The sequence below is a fragment of the Mustela erminea genome, chromosome 10 (genome assembly GCF_009829155.1).
Source record: "Mustela erminea isolate mMusErm1 chromosome 10, mMusErm1.Pri, whole genome shotgun sequence".
Taxonomy (NCBI): Eukaryota; Metazoa; Chordata; class Mammalia; order Carnivora; family Mustelidae; genus Mustela; species Mustela erminea.
The window spans coordinates 78,538,532-78,560,570 of record NC_045623.1 but is presented as its reverse complement, the minus strand read 5'-3'; the positions used below and the strand labels follow the sequence as shown (position 1 = coordinate 78,560,570).

Sequence of the window (22,039 nt, the reverse complement as noted above, 5' to 3'; positions counted from 1 at the left end):
TTGTTGGAGGAAATGGATTTAAAATACTTTGGCCAAAAAGTGCTGATGGGAGGGGGTAGTGTAGTTGGTGACGCTGGAGTCAGACCTGGGAAAGAATTCTTCTGCAATGCGGTTACCCTCTGTTTGAGCTGGGGGTCAGTTTCTTAACCGGTCTAAGCCTTAGTTTCTTCCTGTGTAAAGTAGTGGTAGTGACACCTATCTTACAGAGTAGTTATGAAAAATGAATACAGTAGCATATGGTAGGTGCCTGTCACCAAGCAGACCTTAGTAAGTGAGAGGACACATCATCTTCTCTTTAAAACAGCATAAAATCTGTCCTTTCAGCCTCTTAGAGCTTCCCTAACGAGGAGCCTTTTGTAATTACCTACTCTTTTATGTATGATAAGATTTCTGCATGAGGGAGCAACCATTGGCATGAAAGAAATAACCTAATTTAGTTATGTTGTTGTGGCTTAGGAGCTGATTTACAGAGGATCTAGATTATTACTAGTCTATGTTTATGAATGTATGAAGTAGTAGGATCATTTATTTCAGGGTTAGGTTGTTTCCTGATTGCTCTGTTAATCCTCAGGTGCTGAGTGGTAGTGATTTCGATGAGATGAGAACTTTTCTTTATTTGCCAAATAGCAATAATTTATTGAAATCAGAACAACCAGTTTTATCCTTCAGTCCAGAAAGAGATTTGCATTATAGTCATTTAAAAATTTTTCTAATTGTAGAAATTGTCAGTTGAAGTAAGACTGTCAGTTTGGTTTCTAGTCACCTGGGTAACATTTTCTTTGAAGTAAGCAGAAGACAACGTTGTGGGATGGTTCAGGAAAAAATTTCTCTGCCTGCAGAAATTTTTGCCAGGTTGCAAAATTTGCTGCACCCTTCCCACACTTCTCCATGTTTTAGCAGTGATGTACCTGATAACAGTGAGGCAACATCTGTGTTCATTTTCAGCATGGAAGTTGTATTTTCTATTTTGGTTCAAGTCCTTATTTGTTTGGGGGTGCCAAACTGGCTTAGTGGGTGAAGTGTGTGACTCTTGATCTCAGGGTTGTGACTTTGAGCCCCACATTGAGTGTGGAGATTGCTTTAAAAGAAAATCTTAAAAAAAAAATTTTACTTGTCTGCAGACAGATTACTTCTAAATTCAGTGTACTTTTATATAATGAGACCTTTCTAATGGATAAACTTCAGGTGCAGTTCAGAGAGAGGGACTAGGCTAACCTTTGTATTTGAATGTTTCCATTAGAATAGGTTTAACTCAAAGGTTCAAATCTTCATGTCCAAGATATATAAAGTGTCTTATTTAGATGAATACTCTCCATTTAAAATCAACAGTATATTGTTAGGTCAGATTCAAGAATTAATCTTAGGGGCACCGAGTGGCTCAGTCGTTAAGCGTCTGCCTTCAGCTCTGGTCATGATCCCAGGGTCCTGGGATGGAGCCCCTCATCGGGCTCCCTGCTCAGCGAAAGCCTGCCTTTCCCTCTCTCACCGCCCCCTTGCTTGTGTTCCCTCTCTGTGCCTCTCTCTGTCAAATAAATAAAATCTTTGGGAAAAAAAGAATCTTAAATACATTCATGGGAGTGAGCTATAAACAGTGATCTTGAGCAATCTTTGAATAAATGCTTCAGTGACTCATAAGAAATGATATTGGAGTATAGAATAGTTTGTGTGATGTCATTGGCTTAAATCTATTAGAGTTACAGCAGTCCCACCCATTTTCTGCAGTTTCGCTTTCGGTGGTTTCAGTTACTGCGGTCATCCGTGGTCCAGAAGCAGATGATCCTTCTGATTATTGTCAGAAGATCGGTAGTAGCCTAACGCCACATCACAATGCCGGTCATTCCCCTCACTTCATCTGATCACACCGGCCTTTTATCATCTCACATCATCACAAGAAGGGTGAGTGCAGAACAGTAAGAGATGTTGAGAGAGACCACATTCACGTAACAGTATATTATTATAATTTTTCTATTTTATTACTAGTTATTGATCTCTTTACTGTGCCTAATTTATAAATTAAACTTCCATCATGGATATGTAGTATAGGAAGAAACATAATGTATATAGGGTTCTGTACTACCCGCAGTTTCAGGCATCCACTGGGTGGTGGGGGGTCATGGACTGCATCGCCTCTAGATAAGGGGAGACTACTGTACTGAAGGTTTTCACAATTTCTGTTATTGTTACCCCTGCCCTCAGAAGCTGCACATTGTCTAGGGATCTATATGAAGTAAGATTCTTTGTCTAGTGTTAAGAAAACATACCCCTCACTAGTGGCGTGATCGTTCATAGAAAAGAGGAAAGTGAACTACATGCAACTGAGCAGTTGAACATCTTTGTCATTCTTAACTGTCTTAAAAATTATTACTGTACCCCGAAGGGTAAGTAGCTTAGAATTTGCTCGTTATCATGACACAAAGTTGTGGCCTTTTAAAAAAGCAAAGCACACTTGGCTGGCGATAATTTGGGAGCCAGAGGATTGCTATTTATGGTGATATTTAATGTATTTTCAGTAGGACTAAATTAAAAGGGAAATGCCATAATGTGTGTAAAACTCCAGCCATTTTGGAAGGTGGCCTATAATCTTTTCATTCCACTAAAATCTGTAAGGCACTTTAGAGCAGCATTTCCTAAGCTATTTCATTGAACATGAGTTTTTTAATTTTTTTTTAAGATTTTATTTATTTTTTTGACACAGATTACAAGTAGGCAGAGCAGCAGGCAAAGGGGGGTGGGGGAAGCAGACTCCCTGCAGAGCAGAGAGCCCAATGTGGGCTTGATCCCAGGACCCTGAGATCATGACCTGAGCCGAAGGCAGAGGCTTAACCCACTGAGCCACCCAGGCGCCCCTGAACATGAGTTCTTATACAATGTAATAAATGTTCTCTGGAGTTGGAAAAAGGATCCTTGACAGTAAAGTGAAATGTATTTCTTTACTGCAGAATTAGTATTCAGAGCCTGCTTGTTGATGTGCCTTATGACCCTTCAAGAGAGAGGATGCATAATGCGGTGTTTCTTGAACTTACTTGGCCACGAAACCCTGTTTGTGAGAACATCTAATAAGCATTTCATATTATGACTAGTACGTAGTGGGGCCCAGTTGAACAGTTCTGGTGTAGAGAGTTTATGAGTAAAAAACGAATCTTTTTGTATAAGACAGCTTGGCCAATAGTAGGAAAGGATTTGTCTGGGAACGTACAGCATACGTCTCCAAAGTCGCACAGACTCTTCGGGATCAAAGTGATTTCCAAAGGTCATCTAACCCAGTTGCCAATGTCAATGATGATACTAGCAGCTACCATTTTCTTAGAGCACTTGCTATTTATCAGTCACAGTGTTGTTATTCTACAGGGATTATTAACCACTGGTCTTAATGATTTTTTATCTTCTTAATATTTCCCATTTATCTGCTCAACATCTGCACTACCACATTTTCCAGTAACTAGATGACACAGGGTCTTTGTTTCCCCTGCTGTCTGTGTGGAGTTCTCATGCTCCCACCCTGTCTGTTTTTCCAGACTGAACCTGAAATGATCTTTTAAAAGGGTAATTCTGATTGTGCCAGTCCCATGCATAAAGCTCTTCAGTGGCTCGCTGTTGTCCTCAGAATAAAGTTCTAGTATCTTAGTCTTGTCCAGCCCTGTTCACTTTTCTAGGTTCTCTTCTAGCCTCTTGTCTCTGGGCTGCTGCCGTATCAAACTATAGCCATTCCAGGAGTGTAATGCTTTCTGTCAGCTCCAGAACTTTGCACATGCAGTTTGCTTGTCTGTCTCAGTAGGTTCCTATTCTTCTTACAATTTTAAATCTCCCAAGAAGCCGTCTCTGACCAGCCTGAAATTTAGTTAGGCCCTGGGTTAGGGGTTCTGCTTAGGTCTATGCCTGTGGGAACTGTTAACACACAGCACTGTGATCGCCTATTTTAATATTCTTCTCTGTCATAATAGACTTTAGTATCCTCGAGGACAGGCCTATGTATTGTTTAGGATCCCCAGATCTTAGCACAATACTTTTTTTTTTTTTTTTTAAAGATTTTATTTATTTATTTGTCAGAGACAGAGGGAGAGAGAGTGAGCACAGGCAGACAGAGAGGCAGGCAGAGGCAGAAGCAGGCTCCCCGCCGAGCAAGGAGCCTGACTTGGAACTCGATCCCAGGACCCTGGGATCACGACTTGAGCTGAAGGCAGCCGCTTAACCAACTGAGTCACCCAGGCGTCCCTTAGCACAATACTTATACGTAAGTATTTACTGAGTGAATGAAAATATCCCTGATCTTATAGCCTTGCAAGATGGTTTATAGTTTAGGAGATTGGCCTCAGTGGGGTTAAGTAACTAGTTTGAGGTTACTCAGCTAAAATGAGGTGATGAGGGATTAGAATTAGAATCTAAATCTGTCTAGCTTCAGAGACTGGGCTTTTTTCCCTCTGCTTCTCCACATGGCTGCTCTTTTTCATCTTGTCTTTACATATTGCTGTCAAGTGTTCAAACAGCCTGTGCCAACAACCCAATCCATAGCTTCTGAGGCAGCTTGTACCATCTTTGGACAGCTCTGAGAGAAGAGAATAGTTTTCTGGAATAACTTTCCATCCATTGGTTTTATTTTATGCTTTGGAGAATAAAATTTATTTTTTAAAAACAAATAATTGAGAATTTATGATCTACTTACCATCTCATTTATTGGTTTACTTCATTAACTTATTGAGCAGCCATTTACTGGGTACCAGCAAACACTGTGTTGCTTTTTCTAATGATACTGTCATTGCTCAAAACAAAACAAACAGAATGTTTCTGGGACTTCTTTGGAGATTATCTTTAGAACTTCTGTCAGATTCTTTTGAAAATTTGTTGACACAAAGTTTTAACTTTGAAGGTGGATTTGGTTTGGGAAATAACTAATAGTTGTTCATGACCAAGTGAGGTAAAGGGTATGGGTCAGAAGCAACAATCTGGCAGTCCTTAATTTTCTGCTTATAATTAAAAAAAAATTCAAACCAAAATGGAAAATGGAAAGATTTAACATTAGAAAAATCTGTCTTTCATGGTTTGTTTTGTTTTGTTGTTCTTGTTGTTTTTTGTTTTGTTTTTTTTTTACTAACCTATAATCTATTATTTGCTTAGGGATACAGGTCTGTGAATCATCAGTCTTACACAAATCACAGCGCTTACCGTAGTACGACCCTCCTCAGTGTCCATAACCTAACTACCCTATCCCTCCCCACTGACCCTGGTTGTTTTTTTAAAAACCAGACAAAAATGATAATATTTATGAAGCCATTGCAGTGGTTCTGGAAAGGATAATGAGGGTACAAGGAATGGGCATAATGGATGTTCTCTGTGATACTATTTACAGTATTTTATTTATTTATTTATTTAAAAGATTTTTATTTATTTGGCCGACAGAGATCACAAGTAGGCAGAGAGGCAGGCAGAGAGAGAGAGGGGGAAGCAGGCTCCCCGCTGAACAGAGAGCCCAGTGTGGGGCTTGATCTCAGGATCCTGAGATCATGAACTGAGCCGAAGACAGAGGCTTTAACCCACTGAGCCACCCAGGCGCCCCTATTTACAGTATTTTAAAATTGAAGACACTGAAGGATTAATATCTAAAATATATGAAGACCTTATACATTTCAGCAGCCCCACCAAAAAGTCCAGTGAAAAAATAGGCAGAGGACCTGAAAAGACCTGAAAATAAATTTTTCCAAAGAAGACGTACAGATTGCCAATAGACACATGAAAAGGTGCTCAATATCAGTAATCATTAGGAAAATGCAAATCGGAACCACAGTGATACATCACCTTACACCTGTCAGAAAGGCTAAAATTAAAAAGTCAAGAAATAAGTGTTGCCAAGGATGTGGAGAAAAAGGAACCTTTTTTGCTGTTGGTGGGAATGTAAATTGGTACAGCCACTGTGGAAAACAGTATGGAGATTCCTCAAAAAATTAAAAATAGAAATATCATACGATCTAGTAATTTCATTACTGGATATCTACCCAAAGAAAATGAAAACACTAATTCTTTCTTTCTTTCTTTCTTATTTATTTATTAAGATTTTTATTTATTTATTTGACAGACAGAGATCACAAGTAGGAAGAGAGGCAGGCAGAGAGAGGAGGAAGCAGGCTCCCCGCCAAGCAGAGAGCCCGACGCGGGCCTTGATCCCAGGACCCTGAGATCATGACCTGAGCCGAAGGCAGAGGCTTTAACCCACTGAGCCACCCAGGTGCCCGAAAACACTAATTCAAAAAGATATGTGTACCGCTCTGTTCATTGTAGCCTTGGCATTATTTACAATAGCCAAGATGTGAAAGCAACTCGTCCATCAATAGACGAGTGGTTAGGAAGATGTGGTACACACACACACAGACGCGCGCGCGCGCGTGCGCGCACACACGCACAGTGGATTTTTACATAGTCATATGAAAGAATGAGATGATGCTATTTGTGACAACATGGAAGGACCTAGAGGATATTATGCTAAATGAAGTAAGTCAGACTGAGAAAGACAGATACTATATGATTTTACTCATGTGTGGACTCTAAAAAACAAAACAAATGAACAACAGAAAAGCATAATCAGACCTATAAATACAGAGAACATACTGATGGTTGCCAGGGAAGGCATGGAATGGCTGAAATGGAGGGGGAGATACAGGCTTCCAGTTATGGGATGAATAAACCACAGGAATGAAAGGCACAGCATCGGGAGTATGGTCAATGACACTGTAATAGTGTTGTATGGTGACAGATGGCAGCTACACTTGTGAGCATAACATAACATAGAGAAGGTGAATCACTGTGTTATAAACCTGAAACTGGTGTAACATTGTATCAGCTATATTAAAAAAATTAAAAAAATAAATTGAAAGCACTGAAGTTATTAATATAAAACTCATTGAAAAATTATGGTACATCCATTTAATGGAATATAACCCAACTATAAATGATATATATTTGATATGGAAGGTTGATATTTTTTAAGTGAAAAAGATTACAAAACAGTTTGTATAGTAGTATCTAATATTGGGAGACTAACACCCTTGTTTCTCATTTATATAAGCAAAATACAGTATTTGATTCTGAGTAGTTGCATTAAAGGTATTCTTAAAAAAAAAAAAATACCCCATTCCCTTAGCCTATCATGTCAGTACAAAACTGCTATATACATCTCTCATCAGCTTAGTATATAAGAAGTCACACAATGTATTTAATATTCAAATGAAAATGGCTTTGTGTTCATATCACAACAGATGAAAAGTTCATTTTTCTTTAGAGGTTCTCTGATATTTCTTGGGACTTCCAGGTTCACTTACTTCTCTGAGTCCAAAGGAATCAGTTAGGGGTACCATCAGTGAAGTGTTTGTTCAGGGCACTGAAGAGTCTAGTATCTTTGCTACTAGTTATGCTTCTGATGTGATACAGTATAACCTGCAAGATTAGGTTAGCTGGGGGACTGAGTAAGGCTCTGTCCTTGGCAAGAATTGTCATGGTGGTTACAGCCAACTTCTGCCATAACTCTGGTCCTTCAGTCATTCCTCAGGATGCTGATCAAGAGCTGTTTTGGCATCAACTTTTTGTGTTCGGGATCTAGCTTTTGCTTCTTTTGTTGATTCTGAAACTCTTGCTGCAGTGGGCTAATCTTCCTCCATGGCCTTTGTCAATTGGAGCTGAACAGTGGCTGCCCTTTTAGGTGGGACATGCACTCTCCAGTTTCCCTCAGTCCCCACTACTCCTTGTTAATTTGTTGACACCATGGCTAAGGTTGCGTTTGATGTATACCTCTGTACTGAGCAATGGTGCTATATGTGGGTATAAATAAAACACAGACATCTTCAGGAAGCCCTCCTCTGGTTGAAAGTAATTATAATGTGTGCTAAGTGCCATAGTCAAGTATATATTTAGATATTAATTGAGTACCTACCCCATGCTAGGTGTTAATGCTGAATACTTTACCCTGTCATTTAAGCCTCAACATTCCAATGGGTTGGTGTTATTTTTTCTGTTTTATACATGAAGAAGTGAGCTCAGAGATGGTTAAGTAACTTGGCCAGGGTCATAGAATTTTCTGACCAAAAGCATCAGGTCCCACCATAACTACTTTGAGAGCACTTAAGCTTGAACCACTTAATCAGAGGCCTTCGTTTTGCCTCATAGTGATCTGGGTGTTTTTTAGGGCAAGACGATGCAGTTGTCTGGTTTGGAGGGCTAGACCAGGGAAGATCCAGGACCAGGGAAGAATGTGAGTTGGAATCCCAGAGATCCCATGACGCTCTTATTCCACAGTAACAACAGGCTAGAGAGGAGAAAGCAGTAGTAAGTCAAGGTCAGGCTGCCAGATGGAAATTCTAGGATAATTTCCGTTCTCTTCCCACTAGCTTGAATTACAGTAAGGTAGCTGTTGATGAGAAATAGGGGTTGAGGGGTGCCTGGGTGGCACAGTTGGTTAAGTTTCTGATTTTTAGTTTCAGCTTAGGTTGTGACCTCAGGGTTGTGAGATAAAGTCCCAAGTAGGGCTCCGCACTCAGTGCAGAGTCCGCTTAAGTTTCTCTCTCCCTCTTACCTTCCCTATGCTCTTTCTCTCTCTCAAATAAATAAATCTTTAAAAAAGAAAAAGAAGTAGGGGTTAAAGTGTTTTTCTTGCAAACTTTCCAAGAACTAATAAAAACTATGCCAGAGACCTTCACAGAGTATTAAGAGACATGTTTGGTGTAATTTGGTACATCAAGCACAGAGTGGGGCTGGGCATTTGGGACAAGAACCAAATTTTAGCCTAGACTGGTGGTGAAAGGCATGGGGAAGATTTTTGGTAGCATCTGGTAGTCCTCCCACACTGCCCTTTATGGCTCAGGAGTTGCTTTCTGCAGGGTTGCAGGGTATGCTAGAGACAGTCCCTTCTAGTAGCTTTGGGGCCTTAAGGAGAGGGTGCTGTTTTGTCACATTCTTAGCTAGGTCTCTAATCAAGAGATCAAGCTCAACGTCAGTCAGATTTCTGATTTTTAAATTAATGAAGTTGGATGTAATAGTTTATGCCACCTCTACATGTATGTGACGTCTAAGAATTTCCTTGGCTGTGCCCTGAGGTGCCTCATGTCTCGGTGTCAGCATTGTGGTACAATAGAAAGAATAGTACCCTAGGTGCGGCCTGAGTTTGCCTCCTTAATGTATGGTTAGGGGCCAGTTGTCAAACTTCTCTTTCGCTCTTTCTCACATTTAAAGGGGATAGTGAGGATTAGAGGGGAAAAGTCTGTAATGTACCTAACATAAAGCCTGGCACTAATTGGTGGTGTTTAGAAATTAATTCATTCCAATGTGAGAAATGAGTGGAATGTGTGTAGAGAAAATATGGCAAAGTGATTGGAAGGACCACCTTGCTTCTGATTCAGGGCGCTGCCAAATCCCTACCTATGCCCATGATGACCTCGCATATAAGGTCAGCCAAGGTATTTTTAGAGAAGGTCTCCTTTACCTGGCAAAACAGTTGTGTTGTTCAGTCCTAGGATACTTAGCCTTCCAGGGAGGAAGCAGAGCTAAGGAGATTGTTAAAGACCTTTGGTAATAATGCAGTGTTTCTATTGAATATTTTGTAAAAAAGAAAAGAAAAAAGATATGTTAATTCATTTTCACCATATTAGGAAGCTCCTTTTCAACAGTTGGGCCCAAATCCTTAAGCAAATCTTGACCACTGCGGTAAACTTCAGCATCCCAGAATGTCTTCAGTAACTGCAGTACTTACAGTCTCTCTCCTGAGATCATCCCTGCTACTTATTCTTGAAAATGTGGTAGAGGAGTTTACTCTCTGTGATATCAAAACTGTAATATTCGAAGCTAATCAACATTTTTAATGACCATCCTGAATAAGTTAATCCATCGAACTGTAGTGAACTTTAAACAGTAGGCACTGGTGTTTTCTCTCTGCCAGTCCCCTCCCTCCCATCCCCCTTTATCATTGTATTTCTCTCTCTGGTTCCTGGTAGACGTTCTGGAAATGCCACCGTCTCTGCCACTACCTTCTTATATTACTCCAGAATTTTCCTATTTAGATTAGTTTGTGTTTCAAAATAAGGTGATTTAACCTAGTACTAATATGTGCTTTTAGAATTAACAGGGACATAATGACAAATGCCTCTTTAGAAATCCTACAGACTGTTGTATGACCATTGATACCACTCTTTGTTACTGAGGTCACATTTTCTTTGGAGCTGTTGGATGAGCCTACCCCGTTTTCTTTTTCTTCTTCTGTTAATGCTCAAGAGAAAACTGAAGATAGTTAAGTCACAACTTTCCGATCTTGTGCACATTGCTTCTCTGGTTTACTGCCATAGGATACTGTAGCAATATCTTACAGACATCTTTGATGGCCAATCAGAAGCAGTTAAATTACCTTAAATTTTTTAAATGGAACTCTGACAGCCAATAAGAAATCCTTTGGGTGGGAACTGTAACAGCCCTTTCGTGTGATTTTAAGAACATTGTAAATTTGCATTTTCTTCTTGTTGGAAACACAAGAGGCCCTAGGGCATCTGCTGTGTGCATTTGCCAGGCATTTCCAAGCCTTAAGTTCCCCGTAGTTTTAAGTCTGAATCTGACCCCTGTTCTGCTTCTCAAGGTAACTTTAAAACAGGAAGTGTACAAAGGAGGTAACTGATGACGTGAACAGCCAATCATGGCTTTGTGTTCTTAGCTGATAAAGCAGCTCAGCCAATGGGACCACTCTGGAGGCAAGGTTTGGTGTCAAATAGCATGCTAGATTGAATGCCTTTGACTGTTAAAGTGGAAGGAGGCTGCAGGGCTTCATTGGAGCCTCGGAGTTTTTCACTGAGGCAGGGGTCAGCTGAAAGACAAAGAAAAATGGCGAATAGTTTGCTGGGGGGTGGGGGGACAGCTGTTCGGGTTTTCACTGGAGTGGACATTCCAGACTCAGGTTTCTGCATCTCCTGCTGCCTTTTGTTTCCTCCGTCCTTTTGGGGGGGAGGGCTAGGAGTGACTTAAATTCTCCCTGTCCGAGGAGATATAAATAACTACATGTAAAATTAATGCAGTTCTCGGTAAGTTTAATTCTTTGTTTTGTGTTAAAATGGTAGAAACTGTTTAGCTTCAGAGAGTGTAGACAAGTTGCACTGTTTCAGAAAATGGCCACTTTACATTCCATGCATACCTTTTGGTGCACCTAGAATACCTTGGCTCTGTTTAGATTTTGCATGCCCTTCACCTAGGATTTCTTTTCCTAGTTGAGTATTGACAAGATCAGGTACATGAAGAAAGGCTGATCATTTTCCAGGGGCACACAGAAGCAAAGCACTTTCTCTTTGCATTGGGTAAACTTAACTGTTTTCCAAATAATTTTCCTTTGTTCAAGTGCACTGAAGCTTTCCTACAGAATAAGCTGAGTTGTTTTAAGACTTTCTCTGTTTCCATGCACTTTGTTGACATCTGTGTTTTCAGAGGTGGAAGGAACACTATTGCTGTTCTAAATTTGTGTGAAAATGTGGTTTGCATGGATGCAGGTTCTAATGGTGAAGGAAGGCCCACATGCCAGTGTGAAATTCTCCCGTAACTTTCTTGATTTACCTGTCTGCTTCTATTCTAATACGGACCAATAATTAAGTAACAATCTTTGTTTTAAAATACACATTCTAGCTTAGAATGTTGGAAAGAAACATACTTTTCCACTATATTGGCAGTGACAAGAGCAAGTCTTTTTCTACCAATTTCACACATTTTGTCAGGCATTGGTTTGGTTCTTTAAAAATGAAATGAGCAAAGTGCTTTTCATTTTCTGTATGAAATATTTTGAATCCTATTTTACCTGCAGATTGTGAATAGGAAAGTTAAGAGTACAGGCACCCTATCTTTTGCCCTTGATATTTTTTTCCCCTCTTTTAGGGATCCGAAGCTAATGCTCGTTGCTAATCAGTAACTAGCCAGTTTTTGTGAATAGTGAACTCTTCTGTCCCATGTACTAACATCTATAATACACTTGATTTTAAAAAGCCTTTCTTTGTTTTCTTCTTATTTGCAAATATGAAATGAAGGTCATTGGAACATTTCTGCAGCAGACTCAGCGTGGAGCAGTGAGCCAGCAGTACTCAGTTTCTGGGTAGGGAAAAGGAGCAGGCCCTAGTAGAGGAGAAGTTTGGAGGGTGTTGATTTGCCTTCCCCCCGCTTCCCCTCCTGTGGATTTATCTGAGAGGATCGATAGGGGTTTAGATTTGGGGCTCTTGGAATTGGAGTGGTGTAGCAGTCAAAGTTGCTTGATGCAGGCCTCTGTCGTTGCTTGCAAAAGTGACCTTGAAAAACTGCCGAGGAGTTGAAAGATTGAAGGACAAAGTTTGTTTATACAGGTTTAGACTGAAAAGCTCTATTTAAGATGAAAAGAGACTGTACTTCTGATGTTCAAGTTGAGTGGTAGTAGGAATATGTTATAGATTCAGATTAGGAGTTTTCAAGCAGTAGGACAATAAATAGGGCTGCATTCATTCTGTCTCCCACTCTTCTCTGTTCCTTCCCCCAGCAAAAAAATTCTAAATCCTTTTGGTATGATAGTTGAGTGAACTGCCTAACAGATTCAGAATTCCTTGCACGCTACCTTGTCTCCTGTGTAATCTAGAGGGTTCTTAGTGAAGAATGGCATTTCAGGAGTTCAAAGCAGTTATGTTTGTAAAACTTCTTTGAGGGAATTGGAATGCTTGTGGTAAGAAAACTGTCATTCTGGGAAGTTAAATCATAAGAGAAAGGAGTATGTGTTAAGGATTACATTTTAATAGATAATTAATTTAAATTTATTTTTTATAAGACATTGATTTATATGTTATCAGTTGCTCCAGGTTTTATGTATGCTTTAAAAAACAGATGTAGATTACAGAATGACTCTCTTTGCCTAGGAGAAGGCCCGGAGCAGGGAAGGCAGAAGGTAAGTGGGGCACAGTATGAGGCCTTGATTAAAACTCTTTACTTTGAAAACTTTGTGGATTTTGCTTCTTGGAAAGATATCTAGCCATTGCCTCTAGCTTGGGTTCTTAACCTTTCCAGAGTCATGGACTCTGGAGAATCTGACCCACTATCTGGAAAAATGCACGTAGGCGTGTCTGTGCAGAACCCCTGGTGACTAAGGTGCCTTCTAGTATAGGCAGAATGGTGTTCATATGATCTCCTTATTTAACACATTAGCCAGATAAATGTTTTCCAGAAAAATGAAGAAATCAGGAGAATAGACCTTCCACAGCTAACTAGAACTTAGACTAGAGGTGGGTGTGTGTGGGTGGGGGCAACTTAGACAGGGTCTTAGATTTGTGCATTTATTTGTACTCTGATTACAGTATTTTCGGCAGCATGGTGCGGTAGCAAAAGCAGGCCATTAAACGTCAGGAGACCTGTGTTCAGGTTCCATTCAGCTGTCACCAGCTTTGTGAGCTTGGGCAAGTCAGCCATTTAGTGTCGGCTTCCTCACATGTAAAAATGGAACCTAAAAATAGCACCTTCCTATTTAGTGGTGAGTCTCAAATGAGATCATGTATGTCAGAGAGCTTCACAAGTTGTGAATTGCTACATAAATATTAGCTGCTATTAATCCGGACTGTTGGGGGGTGGGGGTTAAAAACTTAGGAAGATAGGTGGGGCATCAAAGGAAAGAAATGCCAGTGTTTTAATATGTTTACCAGGGAGTTTGCTTAAACATAACACATCTCTTTTTAAATGTGGTTCCACATGCCTTCACATGCATATTCCCATTTGTGCTGATCCTATGTAATTGACCCTGTATAATTCATTTGTTGAGACCATCGAACTTCCCTTACTGGGATTCCTATAAAAGAATTTTAATCCCTTTGTCAAAAATTAAGAGTGTCTTGAAATAAGATGAAATGGGAATGCCGATTTTTTAAAAAGCCCTTACTAGATTTAGGAGCCTTTCAGAATAAAAACTGGGAACCTGTTCTGATTGGATACTGAGATCTGTGTTATAATGCAGGTAAGTTCTAATAGTTGCAGATACTTATTAGGTAGAGGTTACATTTTTAGTTTATGCAACAAATATAAGTAAACTGGAGCCATTTTTTGGTTTGCTTTGTGGTCATATTTTTTTGGTCAGTTTTCAAACGGGGAGGTAGTTATTTCTTGCAGAGTAAGTAGCAAGCAAGTAAATGTTGGGGTAAAGACTTGAAAAAAAAATTGGTGTCTCATCAATATATAAACACTAGCATGAATTCCACATAGTTGATACATATTGTGAGATACGTTTCCGAGGTAAATGGTGGAAACGCATAGGGATTTCGTTCTCACCCATTTTACATGCCTGATGTCATCTATTTTTAGGACTCTTTTTCTTCCTCGGGCTGGGGGATGGCTATTTTGTGATCTATTTGATTTCCTGTCCTATTAAGTCACTTCCTATCAGGCGTGGTCAGGCAGCATTGATGTCTGCCTCCTTTCTATGCATTGAAAGAATCATTCACACAGAATAAGTTTTGGCAAATTTGGAATTGGCCTTTCCAAATAAAAGTCCACTTCCTGAGATGTGTATGTTTGAAAACAGCAGTCATGGTCACTGTGGGCTTTTTGTTCCTAAAACAAGGTAAGGTCTTTTAGAGAAGCTATATACTTTCATGGAGCCTTCAGTAACCCCCAAAATATTCTTAAAGCAAATCATTTATACATGATCTTCTTCACAAGTGGAGCTATTTTTGCCTATTCCAGGCCCCAATAATATATGCATACAGAGCTTTTATACTCTTAAGTTTGACTGATGGAAATCATCTAGGGATCTAGTCTACTTCCCTTATAAAGTGGGGAGATTGAGGCCCAGAGACGTTAGGTGCCCCAGTCTTTCAGCTTTTTAATGGCTGGCCTCTGCAAGTCAGAAATTCAACTCCTTCTTAGTTCATTCCAGGTTTCTTTTATCCCCCTAAGTTGTTTTTACTTTTTATTTTTCATATTTCTCTTCCTTTTGGTATACCCAGATAGGTTTGTTATTTGAACACAGAAGGAGCAGAGAAAATGGGCCGTGGAAGTGGTTTAAAAGTCTCCGTGAGGAGTCTGTTGGTTAGAAAGTCTGCTGTGGCAGCAGACTTACAGTCCCTTTTGGGATCTGAAGATTTCTTGCCTTAGCCAACTGGCTTATTCAGAAAGCAGAGAATCAGCTAGGAAGCTAATGGTGCCCACCTGGCTGAGGTGTCCCGGAGAGCTGGGTTACTTTTATACATTACAAAGAAGTAAACTAAGGTATACAGACAAAACACCTGCATGCCAGTTGCGCTTTGTTTTGTTTTGTTTTGTTTCGCTTTGTGGTGGTGGTGGTGGTTGTTAATACACCTCAGGAACAAGCTAACTCCCAAACAAGTTTGGGCCTGGTTCTTCAAGTGAGTCCTAAAGCCAACTGGTATTTCATAAACAAAGATCCCAGGATCATTGACAAGACTGAAGTAGAAATCATTGTCTATATACTCCCCAAATAATATTTTAACTATGTTGATTTTAATCTTTACCACCAACAAAGTAGAATTGTGAACATGTGTGTATTTGGGTAGTTGTGGATTTGGTCTTGTTCTCATTTGCATATTCTCTGAGAGACCATAATCTACTTGAACCTTTTAAAGTTTTTTCTTTTGTACTTGGATTTCTTTTCGCCACCATATATTTGAAATAAGGTTGCAATTTACTGAAAGAGTGAGAGCTTGAACAATACACATCTTATGTGTAGGTGCTAAGGCATGCCGTGTCTGCAGAGTAGAGTAGAACACAGCAGGATAGTATCTTCCTTGCATCTCATCTCTCAGAAGCTTCGTTTTCTTTTTAACCTCTTCTCTCTGCTGCCTCAGTATTGGGCCTGGACCTTTAAAACTTGGTCAGATTCTGTCTGTATTGTCACCCTTGTCTTGCTGTCTCTCCCCTCCGCATCCCAGAGCCACACCCCACTGTTCAAAAACGTGACCAAAAGTTTTTCTCTGTTTAGAGCTTTTACTATAAATAAAGTTACAGTGCTGCACTCTATAGTGAAAAAGGGCAGTTGAAGGATAAGAAATGAAGGTAAATTCCAGTGTAAAGGCAGAACTAAAAAAAAAAAAAGCCATGTAGTAAATGTTTAACAAAGCTGATGACCTTGTGTTCCTTAGTTCAAAGGAGGAAAGGAGACAAACCACAGCAAGTAGCAGTGCTGATTCACTTGGTTACCTTTTTTTCTTGGAAGTACTATCATTTGGTCTGTCTTCATCATTTCATTTGCATAGAAAACTAGAGCCAGACTGCTTGATTGGAAATACCCAGATAAAACGAATTTTTCCTTTATCTCCCTAAGCTGTGTAGTTTTTACCTAGGAGAAAATACAGAAGGTGGATGTTTTACGTTTCCTTAATGTAATTCACCACACTTGCATGTCTTATGTATGGAGACTTTAAAAATGTGTACAAATAAAATTTTACTCCAGGATCTAACAGGGGAGACAGGATGTATAGCAAGTATGTGAAACTGATATGGGAAGTACAACCAAAGGACACAGAATTAAAAGGAAGGGAGACCTTTACATCTGACTTAGGAATGAAGGCAGGTAGTTTAACTGGCGTTGGACTCAGCGAGGTAGGGACAAGGGCACGCTAGGCACAGAAAAAGGAGGAGCAAGGTCATGATTCAAAACGTACAGCATGTACTGAAGGAGAGCAGTAAGTAAATGGCCCAGACTGCTCAGAGCAAGCATATGAGGAGATGAGTTAGGGAGAGGAGAGTGGAATAACAAAGTTTGGAGAAGTAAGTTGGGGTCAGCTGTGACCACCAGGTTAAGAAATTTGAACTGTCTCTGTTGACATTGGTGAGCTAGTGAAGATTTTGGGTAATAGGTTGATGTGGCATTTTAAGACTTAGTAAGCATCATTATGTAGAGATCAGCAGAATTTGAGAAGATTCCAGAAACAGTGAACAGTGCAGTGAGTTCACATACTAGGTTCACAACCCTTACTGGATTGTTAATGAGGGTGAAAAGGAAGAGCCAAGAGCTTAGAACTGTACCTGGTACCCAGCATTAAACACGTATTAGCTGTCAACAGCAGCAGCAGCAGATTTGTTATTATATGGAGATGATGAGGCCCTGAACAGAGATAGTGACTGTATGAAGAAAGATCAGGAGATGGACACTGTTGGGCACTCTTACTACAGATTCTGGAAGTTGATTAGAATTGAACAGAGTCTAGGACGATTCCAAGGTTTTATGCCTAGGTGACTGGAGGATGGAAAATGACAAGTTAGAAGGAGAAGATTTAGGGAAAGAAGATGATTTTGGACACATGGAGCTTATTTGAGTTCTGGGTGGCTTTTCAGTTGGAGATGTCCAGTTTGCAGGACTGGAGAAGTAGCAGAATTGGTAATGTATATTCGGAATTTAGGCTACAGAGATTATAGCTGAACTTGGGAAATAAACGGGAGGGCATCAAGGGAGAGAGAATGGACAGAAGGACCAGAGGGTAAAATTTCGTGTCAAAGTTGGAAACACAAAAAAGGTTGGGCCCTCAGGTTGAGACATGTAGAAATGAACATGGTAGAGTCCTCTCGGTCAGTGTTCTTTTTTTTCTCTCTCTCTCTTTAGAGATTTTATTTATTTGACAGCACAAGCAGGGGGAATGGCAGGCAGAGGCAGAGGGAGAAGCAGGCTTTTTTTTGAGTGGGGAGTCCACTGTCGGTCTTGAACCCAAGACCCTGGGATCATGACCTGAGCTGAAGGCAGACGCTTAACTTGCTGAGCCACCCAGGTGCCCCTAGGTCAGTGTTCTGTAAACTTTTTTGCTTGTGTACCTCTATTTGAGTGTGCAGCTCCTGTATAGAGTTTTTTTTTTTTTTTTTAAAGATTTTATTTATTTATTTGTCAGAGAGAGAGAAAGCACAAGCAGGCAGAGTGGCAGGCAGAGGCAGGGAGAGAAGCAGATTCCCCGCTGAGCAAGGAGCCGGATGTGGGACTCTATCCCAGGACCCTGGGATCATGACCTGAGCTGAAGGCAGCAGCTTAACCAAATGAGCCACCAGGCATCCCTAGAGTATTCTTTACTCTAAAATTACTCATTTTTTGAATGTTAGTTTAGTTAAAACTGCAGAATATCTTTAACTTCCCTAATTCAGGCCTACATAACAAAGTAAGGTATCACTGTTAGCCCACATTTTTCTCAGAATACTTAGAACACCATGTGTGATACATGATCTTGTGACAAGCTAAATGGAATGAGGGCGTTGGTATTAGCCCATAGGTTAAGCATTCAGAAAACTAATATTAACATTTTCAGTGTGTGCCTTGATAGGTAGAAGATTAGAAATACTGCCCTAACATCTGGTGGCCTTCATTTGTTCTGAAAATGTACAAATATTTCCTTGAAATGTTACCTAGTAGTTCCTTGAGACGAGTTGTATATATACTTTTTGTATATGTGTGTGTGTATTGTCTTAAGCTTTCTTATTTAAGTTTTAAGTATATACACACACACCTCCATCCAGTGCAAAAGCTAGGAGTTTTTTTCTGAGTTGCGTTGGGCTTAATCTTTACTGGTGTTAGCTTTATAAAGTCTCAAATGGCAGCCTCTGCATGAACCATAAATACATGTGTAGGAATTTGGCAGCATTTGCTTAGCAAGTAATATATAGCCACATGATCATGGTAACATGGATGAGCAGCATACAATATAAATAACCAGAAATAGAATAGCCTTGTCTGTAGGATTTAGCAGAACTTTTAATATAAGGTATGTCTATTTGGTTTCTAGACTAGATATGTTGTAATTATCCTCAATCTAAAATAAAGGTAATGATGGGGCACCTGGGTGGCTCAGTGGGTTAAAGCCTCTGCCTTCGGCTCAGCTCATGATCCCAGGGTCCTGGGATTGGGCCCTGTATCGGGCTCTCTGCTCAGCCAGGAGCCAGCTTCCTCCTCTCTCTCTCTTTGCCTGCCTCTCTGCCTACTTGTAATCTCTGTCTGTTAAATAAATAAATAAAATCTTTAAAAAAAAAATAAAGATAATGAGAAACTTTTCATTAGAGAAAGAGTGGTAAATTTCCAGTCACTCTGCCTGATTATTTATTTATATCCTGAATTCCATGATTATTCTCTCCTGCTAATTTACTGGCCAAATACCTATGAAGCTACCCTTGAAGGTAGTTAAGCAATGTAATAGTATGTACTGTTTATATAAAATGGTACTTTACAGTTAACGGAATGATTTTATATTTATTCTCTCACTTAGTATTTACCTAAGGTAGGACAGAAGATTATTATCCCCATTTTGTGGGTGAGGAAATCAGAGGCAGAGCCTAGTGACATAAGCCCCGTGTTCTTTGCACTGTGCCTTGTTGCTACTGCCTATGAAAAATGCAAGCTATATCTGTGTCTGTCTAATAGGAGTAATTCTTCCTTCTGCCTCGCCTTTGCCTGTGTGTGCTGCTCTTCCCCAAAAGGAAGACATACATTTTTTTTCTCCTAGAGTTCACACATAATCTTACATAAAGTGACTAAACAGGTTGATCATAAAAGGAGCAAATATATAGTCAGACTGAATTATATTTAAGTTTTTTGTCCAATACAGCCGTCTATCTTTTTAGAACAAAGCATAGTGGAATTAGGTACTAAATGAGGACCACCAGTGAGTGTGGTGGGAAGTGATCTTTTCCTGAATCCTAAATTCACTGAGGTCAGGTAAATAGGTGAAGAACTTTTCCCACATAGAGAGGCAGTTAGATTTGTGTTAGGTGTCCTGTGGTGTTCCTTAGTTGTGCAAATGCACACATTATGGTTCGTGGTGGGCACCTCCTAGATTTTGTGTTCCTATCTGGAACTGTAGAGATTGGTATTTTTAGATGAGTCATGATGCTCTTAAATAATCATTTGCTTTATATTTCCTAGCTGTGATTTATAATACTTCCTTTACCTCTAATGAGGTAGGTAGAACAATGGAATGCTGATATCTTGGAGCAATGATTGCATAATTAAAATAACATCGTCACCATGTTCACAGTGTGGCAATAGCTGTAGTTTTGAAACACTGCATAGTATTGAGCCAGATGATTCCTCCTGTGAGCGTGCACCTTTGGAAACATCTCCGACAAGGGGGCTAGGCTAAGGCTATTCCTCTGAACCAAAAGGAAAAGATAAGAGTGACTTCCCATCACCAGGCCCCCAAAGAGTGAACTTGATCTATCAAACCTTGTCATCTTCACTCTTGATTGGTGGCTAGATAACTCTGACTCCCAGTCTTTTGGTCAACTATAGCTTTAACAAGCTTGAAAACCTTAAACTTTCCACTCTGAAATGTATGAGAATCTGGCATCTTGGCCTTTTGGAGAGTACTTTTTCCAGGAGGATGATGAGGAAAACTAAAGGTAAAAGGCTTGATGGACTTAATGTTGCAGGCTTCGAAGAGCCATATGTTCTCAAGTTTTGGGTCCTCTGTTGAGTTACTAATTCTACATGCAGTGGAAAACTGCAGAACAGAGAATCAGGGCATGTGGGGTTTCATTCCAGCTCCCGCACATGCTTGTCCTATGACCTCAAAGTCCCTCAGTCCGTGTGGATGAAGTCTCTTTGACAGATGGGAGTATTAGTACCTGTGCTGTGTGTATAGTGAAAAACAAATGAGATGGTGGAAAGAGAGCTCTTGTACAAAGTGTAAAGGATTAGCATAACCATCTCAGTTGCTTTGCCCTCTTTGAAGTAGTCTTTACACTCTCAGCTCCTGACAGCTGTAGACATGGAGGTAGGAGGTGCAGTGCTCGTTTAGCTTGGAGGATTTGTTTCTTCTCATTTCCTTCCTTCCTTTCAACATCTAAGGCAACCATAAAAGACACTACGCAGAGGGCAGAATTCAGTGTGTCTGTGAATCAGCAGAATCCATACAGCGAAGTCAATACAATCAAGCTCATATTGACATTCTTACAACACCTGCAGGTTTTTAATTGAGAATTCTTTGCCCCCCACCCGACAGTTTTTAGATGGATTAACTCACCAGTACAATCTCCCGTTTTCCAGTGGAGTCTATGATTTGGGTAATTATCAACATTTGTGGTGCATTTTCTGAAGAACAGGTTTCTCTGCTTCCCTACTCTTCTTTGACTCTTCCGTTGGATTACTGCACAAAGGTTATTGCACAGCTGGGTACAGGGACTGCAGAAGGGATTTCCCTGTATGACCATTTCAAAGAAAACCCGGAGTGAGGCCATAGATACTTGGGGTCTTAAAATAGTTCTTGAGGAGCTTGTGTTTGTTCCGTAGATTTGTGTTGAATTCCCACTGTTATTACCTGTTTAGTCACTTTATGTTTCCCTTGAGGATGTTCCAGAAACAAAGACCATTACATAAGAACTGGGGAGAACATAGGAGCAGGGAAATTTTAGGCTTAAGAAACAGTGTGCTAAATAATAGTATGTCACGCAAGTCCGAAGAAAGTGAATATGTTTACTGTAGGAATAGATTTTATTGGGTGCTGAGAATGGTTTTTTGGGGAGAAGAAAAATTTCGTGGCCACTAATTAGTGAATGTGTATATTTAGTTTGTTGTAGTTGTACTGTAAAAAGCAGGCTTCTTGACAGAACTATTCCCAAAAAACCTTAACAAGGTTGGTTTCGTTCCATGAAGTAGTCTCAGCAATGCCTGCTTTCAGAACATGTTCGCTGTGCTCCAGGATTTTGGATGGAGCCAGAGCTCAAAACAGAATCATCTTCTTGGGTGGTGGGGCCAGGTAGGGTGGATGCTACCTAGACTCCAGGTCTCTTCTGCCCCATAATGTAACAAACAAGATTTTCTTTTGAAGGACAAAGCAGCCACACACACTCCTAGCTTGCAGAAGTGTGACATGACCAAGGAGACATAGTTTAAGAATTTAAATGTTTTTGGATTAGTCTGGAAAACCTGCATAGTTATTGTCATTGACATTCTTAGGGATTAAAATTTGGAGCATTCCTAGTCATTTCCTTTTTAATTCTTTGCTTATTTGGAAGAGTACACTCATTCTAAATTTAGCAGTGTAAAGGGCTTTGCAGTTTATATCATGTTTATAAGAGAGATGGGAAAAGGTTTCTCTGTATTTGTATA

At 40.0% G+C, this 22,039-nt stretch overlaps 1 protein-coding gene across 6 annotated transcripts in view; it reads left to right on the top strand.

Annotated features, from left to right (window-relative positions):
- Positions 1 to 22,039, top strand: part of NFYC (nuclear transcription factor Y subunit gamma) — a 68,137-nt gene that overhangs the window by 5,429 nt on the left and 40,669 nt on the right. Inside the window, exons 1-2 of one of the 6 annotated variants that reach the window (XM_032360873.1) lie at positions 12,554 to 12,685; positions 12,810 to 12,904. The exons of 2 other annotated variants lie outside the window; for them this stretch is intronic. The gene's annotated coding sequence lies outside the window, so the exon portion shown is untranslated. Of the gene's footprint in view, positions 1 to 10,924; positions 11,040 to 12,552; positions 12,686 to 12,753; positions 12,905 to 22,039 lie in introns of those variants that run through there. 3 more of the 6 variants (XM_032360874.1, XM_032360876.1, XM_032360872.1) reach the window with 3 other exon arrangements.